The sequence below is a fragment of the Ipomoea triloba genome, chromosome 9, assembly GCF_003576645.1.
Source record: "Ipomoea triloba cultivar NCNSP0323 chromosome 9, ASM357664v1".
Taxonomy (NCBI): Eukaryota; Viridiplantae; Streptophyta; class Magnoliopsida; order Solanales; family Convolvulaceae; genus Ipomoea; species Ipomoea triloba.
In genome coordinates, this window is record NC_044924.1 from 24,730,831 (window position 1) to 24,740,833 (window position 10,003).

Here is a 10,003-nt window from a genome sequence, read left to right on the forward strand (position 1 = left end):
CCCCCCCCAGTCCGAGCCCTGACGTCGAGTCAACAAGGAAGGGGTCGGGCTCGCGGACCGTAAGGTTAGTCTTCCAGCCTGACCCCTTCCTTGTTGACTCGACGTCAGGGCACGGACTGGGGGGGGGGCTACTTGATAGGGAATATACCCTGGGATTACCGCTATACGTATTCTAGATAATTATACAGTAGGGGCCTATATAAAGGGCCCCAGCCCTTCAAGTTAAGGACTTTTTCTTCCCCTCTTCACTCTCTCTCAAAAGAGAAACAACCAACAATCCAAGCTCTCTCCTCTCTCTAGGTTATACAAGATTAATCAATAAAGAAGTGGAATTGAGAGCCAATTTATGGATTTATGATATACTTTTCATAGATTTTCTTGAGAGACTTTACACACTTGAGTATATGGAAGAATTGGAGTATATTGAAGGGGATTAAACAATATCAATACTCATTCATATATACACTGGAAGAAAATATGTCATTCATATAACTAATAATTATATATACTAATATACATACATTGGAAGAAAATATCACAGGTGGTTAATTAAATTAAATTAATTAAATTAGAGTAAGAAAATAAATTACCTGGTGGTGGCTGGTGGTTCAGTGGTTCACTGCCGGAGTGGAGGGCTGCGTCGCTGGGACTGGTTGCCGGAGACCGGAGGGCTGCTGCATCGCTGGGTCGCTCTCGAGTCTCGTCGGTCGTCGCTGGCTCGCTGCTCCGGCTGCCTGCTCGGAGTGCTCGCTGGGGAGAAGAGTGAATAGGAATTTAGTATTTACCGATTTAGGGATTTAGCCACCTGCCACTGTAATCTCTAATCTGTAATGCTTTTTTTGAATTTGCCACTGTAATAGGTGGTCTGCAAGACTGGAACCCGCTTAGCCCGCAGGTTAGGCGGTTTGGATTAAAAAGCCCACTATAATAGGTCTTAAAAACTTAGAGCCCGCCCTGTCCTTTTGGTGATGCGAGAAAGACTAGTTTGGCAGGTTAAGTCCGTTTTGACGTCTTTAGCCGTTGAATATCAAAATGGAATATACACGTAGTTTGACATTATATTGTTGGCAAAAACTTGTGTGAGACCGTCTCACCATGAGACGAGTCGTGGCGGGTCGGGTCAAGATACAAGTGTAACACTTATATGAGCAAATGTCATACTTATATGCTCAAATGTAATACTAATCAGGAATAAAATTTTTGTTACTTATAAGGGTAAATGTAATACTTTTAAGGGAAAATACAATACTTTTACATTTCGATTTAAAAGTATTACATTTTTTCTCAAAAGTATTATATTTGCCCTTATAAGTAAGAAGCACTTGTCAACATTACTTATTATGAAAAATGTATTATTTTTTCTCTTATAAGTAACAAAAATTGTATTCTTGATTAGTGTTATATTTCAGCACATAAGTATGACATTTGCACATATAAGTATGACATTTGCATGGTGCTTTGACCCGACCCGATCCGTCTCACGAATAAGGATCCGTGAGACAGCCTCACGCAAGTGTGGCCTATATTGTTTAATTTCAAGAAAAGTCCTTTAAACACCTTATATATGATTGAGGTTACTTTTTATTTGAAGAGTTCAAAGGTTCTAACATGATAGTTGTTTATTATACTAAAATAGTACTATGTTTTTTTTAATTCCTTTTATATTCTTTATTTTATTTTTATGTATTTATATATTTTGTTAAATACTTCTACATAAATTTTATATTATTAAACATAAATTATATCATTAGAAATATTTTATTAACATGATTAAAACAAGACTAATATTGAATATATATTAATTAAAAATTAAATTTATAATTTTTAATCTTGTTAAATTCTAATTGAGAATAGGGTTAATGGTCTCAGAATGATGAGGCTTATGAGGCTTAAAGATTAGAACCAGAACAGCAATGTATTAGTTTTATGTGGTCACCAACTTCATACCCATTCTCTAATTTTGTTAAAATTATGTTTAGATCATTTATATTTTGTTAAATATTTCTACATAAATTGTATATTATTAAACATAAATTATATCATGAGAATCGTTTAAACACGATAGTTTTTTTTTTTTTTTTTTTTTTTTAGAAAATGAGCTGGTATTGCAATCAACTGTTGGTTCTCTAGCATAGTAGCATTTAATCCAATTAAACCGAGATTGAATGGTGAGCAAATTTGTTTTTCCAATATCTCACGCACATATTTTCTTCTGTATAAAATGCAATCATAAATTTTCCTTCTTTAATGTAAATAACTGTAGTAGCTGGTATCGAAGCATTGTTCGATAGATTTAGGGTTTACTTTCCATCAACACCTATTAATATGCCCAGCAACTACTACTACTGAAAAATATAATATAACATAATATATTAAATTATATACAAATTTTGATTTATTTGTTATGTTAAATTGTTGCAGTTAATGTTCGTCAAAGTCAATTTAAAGAGAATAATGTGTCCACCAGAGGAACACCTTTAAGTGCAATCACAAATAATATATGTTATATTCAAATTATCTTATTTCTCATCTCGGCTAAACTAATATTTTAATATGATTTTATTTATTTAGTTTTTGTTTTGGTTTTAAGTGTTAATGTGTTAATATTATTTTGTATTTATTTGTTTCTATTATTTATTTTTTTTAGAAAAGGGATAAGGGTCAAATAGTCCCTTCTACCACTCCAAAAAGTTCAATTAGCACCCTGAACTATAAAAGCATTCAATTAACTACTACAACCCTTTAAAAAAATCCAATTACCATTTTTTGTAGGTTTATATGGATTTTAAATTCTAATGCTCTTTTTTTTTTTAAAGAAACAATACTCCGTGTCTAAATTCTTTAACATTTATTATTATTATTATTATTATTATTATTTTGAAAACTATTATTATTATTATTATTATTATTATTATTATTGCATGTATTAGCTTGTTGAAACTGTGTACGTATATATTATTAAACTAGTAATTTTCTACAATACATTATTTTGAAATGTGAATCAGATACTAAAATTTATGTACACAGTACACTTAATGGGGTATACTATATGAAGTATAGTGCATAATGTACACTTAACAAAAATCTAAAATATATATCAAAAAACTTCTAAAATTCTGCACATCACTTCATCAAAATTTGCCATAATAGTATTGCATCATGTACTCTTAACCAAAAACTTAAGAAAGTCATAAAAGTGCAGTGCAATCCAGGATCTTAAACCATGTCATTCAAAAGTTTTTAACAAAACAATATACCATAATCAGATTAACAAAAACATAACTTGTACTACAAAAACCACTATCCAGTAAAGCCACCTCTACTAGTAGATCCACCCTTGCATTGAGATCCACCCTTTCCAGTAGAACCACCCCTTCTAACTGAGTTTGGTTGTTGGGTAGATAAAGTTGGGCAATACATTCTATTATGTCCCTTTTGGTTACAAAGTTTGCATGTCATCACTCTCCCTTTCCTAGACAAGTGAGTTCCAGTTGGTTTTGCTACCTCACTAGGCTCTCGATTTCTTTTTTTTCTTTGGCCTTCCACTCATTCTCTTAGGAATAGGTGCCTTAATCTCCTCTGATTGTGTTTTTTTCCAAAAAAGTTCTTCATTCATTGGTTGAAGTGCATGCATATATGTTCTCTTATAGACTTCCTTTGTGTAGCAATCATCAATATATTCTTCAGGATATCTCCCTTTATTAAATATAGCACATATAACATGTAAATATGGGATACTTGCAAGATCCTAATGTTGGAAATAATTCTCGAATATATATATATATATATAATTCCAGGAATTTAAACCTACAACAAAGGTTAGATAAACCTGGAATAAGGAAGGACGGAGATGAATGGACTTTGGGAATGATGTAAGCACGAGTCGAGTTGCCTCTATCCTTAAAACCTTATTTACCGCTTCCCGGGGTGCTGGAGCGTTGCGGCCTAGGTTTTCCAGGATAAAACATACTACGATCCCTGTGTTTGAGCATACAAACTTGAGACCCGGCGAAGGAGAACGTGGGATGAACACAAGTGGCTTGAAGGAAGGGGGAACAGAGTTTCGAGGTGAAAAGTTATCTAGTTTTCGTGTGTATGTTTTTGCTTATAAAATGCTACTGCTCCACCTGGAAATATATAGGAGATTATGGAATAAATAGCATCATAAACATGACATTCAATTCTGGGAATGTAACCTTCGTAACAGCCCTCCACTAACCCCCACTAACAAGAGTCTTTAACTCTAGAACAATAACAATTGGAATTAATATAAAATTAATTCCGTAACAGCTAGAGTTAAGCTCCTGAAGGGTCACCACGAAGGTGAAAGGTTAGGACAGAACCTGTCCACGAGAGGTCACCTAAAAATCACGCTGGAAGACCGCCTCAAAACCGTGACTCATTGCATCGAGAGGTCGATTTGAGCGGACTGGGAGTGATCAGTTCTCAGCCGCGAGAGATCACACATTCAGCATGCTGCAAGACATCAACCTAGCACGTACTTCCTTCCGCGAGACATGGTCATGCTGCAAGACATCAACATAGCACGTACTTCCTTCCGCGAGACATGGTCATGCGCAGACATTCGTGCCCACAGGTGCCGGCGTACACGAGTCAAGCCTTTTCAGGCTCATTTTGGGATTTGATTCGCCCCCCTCCCTGCGCGCGAGAGAGAGTCTCTATGCCATACAAGTCAATTAGCCTAAAAAAGCTGCTTGTATATATAGTGGGTGAAATCTTCTTCCCAAACCAATGTGGGACAAATGCTTTCCTTAAAGCTTTTCCCACACAAATTCCATCTCAATGGGTCTACTTTGAGAACCAATTTCTCATTCACCCATTATCCATTTTGAGCGTATAATATATTGATCTCTTCGTCTCACTACGAAGAATCCAAATCCACTTTGACCCGACCCAAATCGGATGTAGACCATACATGTATTTATACCACAAAATGGCCACTTAAAATGCCATTTATGCCATTTTTTCCAATAATCCCCCACATGGATGAAAATTGTTTTCAGGGTATTTTAGAAAAACGGAAACAACTGTGTTCAACGGTTGATTCCTGCATAGCAAAGGTAAATTTAACCCTTTGAACCTTGCCTTGTGAGATCTATATACCCTACTGGCTGTATGGTAGAACGTGATGTCTTTGAACCGACTGCCGTTTGTGTAAACATTGACAAATCTAACACAGGAACCATCCAACCACGTCCTATTTTCATGACTATGCCCATTTTGGTCGTGGGACACCTGCTTGGTTCTGCAAGAGTATATGAGTCCAAACCAAAGGGACCCAACATTTTGAATAATAACATAATGGATATATACTTTGAAATTTCAAAATTTAAGCCCATAGCAAAATGTTTTAATGCACCACACCAATTTTGTGAGAAATAGACTGTATTTAAAAATTTTAACAATATCAATTCAAACAAATATATATGTTATTATTTGTAATTTAAATCTCAAAACCTCAATTGCATAATTAAACTTAATATTATGCGAATGCATAAAACAATTCAAATAGTATGAAATTACACCAAATATTCTTTACACCAAATATTGCCACATATAAATCTATTTAGAAACAGTTCAAGATTTATAACTAAATATTAATGATAATAAACAACATTATAATCACCACTAACATTTAAACAATGACAACTAAAGTATGGTAATACACCTTTTTAATATTTCCAGTTTTCTTAAGGATAAAATGTGACTAATCCAATCAATAGCGGTTAACCATAACTGTAGCACTAATTACCAATAATAACAATAAAGGATAATTAATGACTTACCTTAATAATGCTAACCGCAACTCTCATAGTGCTAAAATTCTCCCTATCTTCACCATTAGTGACCTCGATGAAACGTCAAATTGTACGTAACAATAATCACCAAATAGTTAATCTTTCCAAACATAATAGATTACCAAGAAATAATAATTATTATGAAATGTAATAAACGAGATTAACCCCTAAACTTAATAACAATAATTAATAATGCCAATTATAACTATAATAAAAGACAAACACTATAACTAAAAGGACACTGAATAGCAATCTCATATCACCATATAATAATTAATCAAGACTATAATGTCTTTTTAGGAAGACTAAAATTAGGGTAATAATCAAATTACCATTTCAAAGGTAATATACCAACTATATTGCTTTAGCCATAAACTTAAAGACTTATTATTATTATTAAGCCCATGAAAACTATTACGGCACGTTTGGTTCACGGAATGAATTTGGCGGGAATAGGAATAGTATTCCACATGGAATGGAATAGGTAAGGAATAGAATAGGAATTGTATTCGATTGTTTGGTTCGGGAAGAAATAACTTTAGGAATTGTATTCCAATGTTTGGTTGGTTAAAGGAATAGAAATGGAATAGATTTTAAAGACATAAATACCCTTATACATAATAATAATATTAATAATAATAATAATATTATTATTATTATTATTGTTATTACTATTATTATTATTATATACATACACACATGTATGTTTGTTTATATCTAAGTTGTCTTTAATTAATATTCTTTAATATAAATATGTGTTTTTATAATAATAATAATAATAATAATAATAATAGTAATAATATATTTGTTAGAGAGATACATGGGAGGTTGAGAGATTAGCTCCTAGCCTAAATTTTTTGAGTTTGAATATGTGGTTAACATCCTTTGTTCTTCTATATAAATAATCTAAGTAAATACAACTACATATTTTCACTTACAGTTCTTCTGGTTAACACACACACACCTATATAAAAAATGTATTATATATATATATATATATATATATATATATATATATATATATATATATATATTAAGAATTATAATATAATACAAAAAGGCATTTTTGGTATTATAGTATAAAAGTTATTCCCAAATACTTGGGAATACCCAAATACTAGGGGGTCCCCTAGGAATGACTATTCCCCTTGCAAAGGGAATAGCTCATTCCCGGGAATGCTATTACTAGGAGTAGAACGACGAACCAAACAGTGGAATAGGTCTATTCCCAGGAATGGTATTCCATTCCCGACCTATTTCACGAACCAAACACGCTGTTAATAGATTAACTTAAACAATTAAGGTAATATATATATATATATATATATATATATATATATATATATATATAATCAACTTAATTATAATCTCTAATGACAAAAATAATAATTTCAACCTTAATGGCTCTAAAAAACAAGCCCAAGACAATAATTATAGCACTTAATTACTAAATTAGGCCCATGAACCTTAATGGCCTAAGTTAATTATAACAGGATTACAGGAATAGAAAATGGTCTATTACTGAAATAAATCGAAACTTAATATTATTACCAACTATGAATACCATGAATACTATTAATAAAATATGGTAGTCAAAATAAATAAGACTTAATGATCATCTTATGCATAATAATCATTATTATTACCATAATAAACATGTTATAAGTCAAATAAAATATCTATAATTATCATTTAAAACATCACTCAATAATGGTGGGATGCATACTTTAATAACCCAAGATAGGTCCCAAATAGCTTATTCAAAATAGGTTTTAAGGTCCCAAGTAAAATATAGGACTAAAATATGCCCAAAATAGGAAACCAAACAAGTTGCCTTAAAAGGCTATAATGCCCTAAATTGGCCTAAGGATCCAAAATTGAATGATATTTAATGCATTGGTTGAGTTAATAATAATATGTTAAATCTATCCTTAAAATATGTTTTTCTAAATGGATAATAGTTATTTAATAAATATACAATGTTTGCATTTGCATATTAATAAATTACTAATGCATATATTCTAAATAAATTGGAATACTTCAAGCAATTTAATATGCATCTCAATCTTAAATTAAAATTCAAATAGGAAATTTAAAAACTTAATATTTGCTCATAATTGAATGATAATTTAATAATGCACTTAACGCCAAAATTTAAGGAGAAGCTAAATGACATCAAATCATCAATATTCCAAAACACACAATTACATATTTACCTATTTGCTAAAATAATTAGGGCCGTTAACGAACCGAACATAAACGAACGGATGTTGTTCGTGTTCGTTTGTTAAGGATTTTGGACTGTTCGTGTTTGTGTTCGTTTGTTAAGGTTTTTGAAAATCCTGTTCGTGTTCGTTTGTTAAGCGTTCGTTAGTGTTCGTTAACTGTTCGTGTTCGTTTGTTAAGCGTTCGTTAGTGTTCGTTAACGTTCGCGAACACGTTCACGAACGTGCTCGTTAACGTTAATAAACACGTTCACGAACGTGTTCGCGAACGTTAACGAACACGTTCGCGAACTTTGTTCGTTAACATTAACAAACACGTTCACAAACATATTAATTTGTTCGTGAACACTTAATAACCAAACACCTGTACATGTTCATGAACACAATTTGTTCGTGAACAAGAAATAATCTACGTTCACGAACAATAATCAAACAAACAACACAACTACAAAACTAATACAAATAATTGAATAAGTCCACTCGTAGGAGTAGTAGCATCTAAATAAATGACCTTAATCGCCCCATATATATAATATATAATTATTATTTATTAATTCTGAACACTACTAAACAAACACAAACGAGCTTGTTCACGAACACTACTAAACAAACACAAACGAGCTTGTTCGTGAACACTTAGCAAATGAGTTTACTACTGTTCATACTCTGTTCGTTTATTAACCGAGTTCAAAATTTTGTTCGTTTATGTTCGTTTACCTTAACAAACGAACGTAAACGAACGCTTACCGAGCTCGAACACGAGTAGTTTGTCCAAAGCTCTGTTTGCTAACAGCCCAAAAAATAATATACAATATTAATTAAGATAATATTAGTATGACAATATTAAACCAAATAATTACCATTTAAATAAAGCAGATATTTATATGGTAAAACAAAGTTAAATTGCTATGAACGTACTAAGAAGCAGGAAGACTGCATCAAGTTTCCAAAGCCCCATCTTTCTTTCCAAGAACATCTAGCATGCCAAAAGTTGCACAGTTATTATATCGTGGACCGCGGTCCACAATACATTGTGGACTGCGGTCTCAAAACGACGTCGTTTCATTAAGTGAGAAACGGAGCCCGTAATTGACACTACAATTCATCTCAAAAGATATTGCCTTACATTTGTTTTGATATTATTGAATGAAACTGTAGTTATATCGAAATGTAACTGTAGTTGTGTTGAAATGTAACTACAATGTATATGAACTGATACTGAATAACAGTTTCACATTTGTGTTTTATATTATCGAATGAAACGGTAGTTATATCGAAATGTAACTGTAGTTGTGTTGAAATGTAACTGCAGTGTATATGAACTGATACTGAATAACAGTTTCACATTTGTGTTTTTTATATTATCAAATGAAACTGTAGTTATATCAAAATGTAACTGTAGTTGTGTTGAAATGTAATTGCAGTTGTTTTGAAATGTAACTGCAGTGTATATGAACTGAAAGTGAGTGGCGCGAATTCATCCGTCTGTTTTCATTAATCAAAACGACATCGTTTTGATGCGCGGTCCACAATGCATTGTGGACCACGGTCCATGATATAATTTGCGAAAGTTGCAACGGTGCCTCTCTCCAAAATCGGCAACAACAATAAAACAATTCCAGGACAAATTTAAAAAATAGAACACATACCAAAATCTACGTATATGTCGATTAATATCCATTATCGAAATAATTTTTGCAGCAATACAAATAATTAGGCATAGATTATTGGGAATCTTGATACCAAATGTTAGATCTAAAATATAGTTTAACCATACCGAGTAGAATCTACGAGAAACCTAGTCTGGTGATATTGCAGAGTGTTAGCCGTTTTGTCCCACACTTGACTAGATGGTGTACTGGTATTTTCAGAGTAGTATGAATACCATAACTTTAGGTGCTCTATATTGTCTCTCCTGCATCCCATCAATACAGGCTTTATATAGGCGTAATGTTGGAT

The 10,003-nt window shown here is 32.4% G+C and overlaps 1 protein-coding gene across 1 annotated transcript in view; it reads right to left on the reverse strand.

Annotated features, from left to right (window-relative positions):
• LOC116029500 overlaps positions 1–878 on the reverse strand; it is a 7,117-nt gene extending 6,239 nt beyond the window's left edge. The window contains exon 1 of the mRNA XM_031271551.1: positions 591–878. The gene's annotated coding sequence lies outside the window, so the exon portion shown is untranslated. The remainder of the gene's footprint in view (positions 1–590) is intronic.
• Between the last annotated feature and the right edge of the window lie 9,125 nt (positions 879–10,003).